Source organism: Neltuma alba, unplaced genomic scaffold, assembly GCF_004799145.2.
Source record: "Neltuma alba isolate B1F8T4 unplaced genomic scaffold, ASM479914v2 tig00005193_pilon, whole genome shotgun sequence".
NCBI classification, from domain to species: Eukaryota; Viridiplantae; Streptophyta; class Magnoliopsida; order Fabales; family Fabaceae; genus Neltuma; species Neltuma alba.
The window spans coordinates 70509-72370 of record NW_021634013.1 but is presented as its reverse complement, the minus strand read 5'-3'; positions in this window follow the sequence as shown (position 1 = coordinate 72370).

Genomic DNA, 1862 nt, shown 5'->3' with positions numbered 1-1862 from the left:
GGGAGAATATGGGGTTGTGGTGTGAATAGGGGTGATTTCAGTCTTTTAAAGTTTATATTTTAGTATCCGGTCCTTTTAAATAATTAAGATTTTTAAGATCTTTTCTAATAAATATCATTTCCTCCTGGTCCCTCTGCCTAATTTTCCCATAAAAAATCCTTAAATAAAAAAAACAGTTTTTTTACTTTATAGAAGGCCCATTAATGGCAATGATAGTTATTTTCGCATCATTTGTCATAATTTAATTCTTTACCCCTCTTCTGTTTAGTCTCAGACATTACATTATAAATTTGATGCATAGGATTCTATTTTATCCTTATGAAAATTTGTCATGAAAATTTAAAATCATACTCCTCCGGTACTAATTATAAGACCCAATTGACTTATTTGAAGAGATTAAGAAAGTAAGTTAAGTTGGTTATTTATAATAAATAAGTGTTGTCATTCCTAAAATATCCTTGCTAATTAAGTATATTGGCTAAAACTATCATTATTAGAAGGATTATCTTGTAAAAAAATGCATAAATATAAGAGACAAAATGGATTGGGGTCTTATAATTAGGACCAAATAAAAAGTCAAATGGGGTCTTATAATAAGGACCGGAGGAGTAGCATTTTTACCCATTATGGTTAAAAATATTTAATATTTAATAGTCAATGTTACTATTTTAATTGTCAATGTTAGTTTTTTAACTGTAAAAACAAAATTACTATAATTTAAACTTTCAAAAAAATTTGAATTTAAAATTTTTTTAAGTGCTCGACGTTTTTCAGTTAAAACTTTAAGGAGAAATTTGCACCTTAACGAATATTATTTTTTCGAACCATCCCATTGCTCTTGGCATTTCCTGTGTAAGTTTAACGTTAAGTAAGCTTGTACTACAAAACGTACTTTTAATTCCACGATGAAGAAATGAGCAATGGAAATAAGAGTCACGTAAAATATTAGAAACCTTAATTATTTGTATGATCAATAATATTATCAAATTTTTTAAATTTAATTAATAATATTCTTAAAAATAGTATTAACTTTTTTTTGTAAAATGTTTTTTTGGGTATCAAGTGCTGCATCCCATTGTAAGAATTAAGAATTTCATCATCTACTTCAACTCCGTCTCCCTCATTCAATTTTCTAAGGATTCCATCTACCAACTCCCTGTCTCTCTCATTCAATTTTCTCTTCTTTCTTTTTTCATTTAGTTTTTTTCTTAAAAAAACCTTCTGTTGGAAAAAAAAAAAACAAAGCTTCAAATAGTTGTTATTATTATTGTTATTAAAAAATTGCATAAAAAACCAATAGTCCATATTTAACACAAGAGCAAGACTTCTCTTGCTTCATTCATATTCAATTTGAACACACGCATCCTTCACCAAAAAAACATAATTTAAGTCTATTTTAACAAGTCTAAACGACCTGGAACTAGTTAAAGCTAACGAGCCAATCGGTTGAACTAGTCATATTATATTTTAAAATAATTCAATCCATGATTCCAAATTATGTTTTATGCACATTTATAGTCTTTCCCCAAAAAAAATTATAAAGACGAGTTTTTTTTTTCATGTTATAATTTTATTAAAAATTTATAATTTATTCACATTTAATTTTGTCTGGTTCATGAGGATGATAGCAGATGGGAATATAGGGTCGACCCTCCAAGGCTGAAATTTTTAAAATACCCTAATTTGGTAAGCCCCGTCTTTAAGCTGACAGGCTCAGGATCGGTCCAGGGATTTTCGGCCCGTTTAAGAAAAAATATGATTTTTTATATTTCTAATTTTTTATAAAAAAATAAAAACAAACCAATGAAATTATTAATAAAAGATATAAATATAAACAAAATTAAGTCACAAATACAAAATAT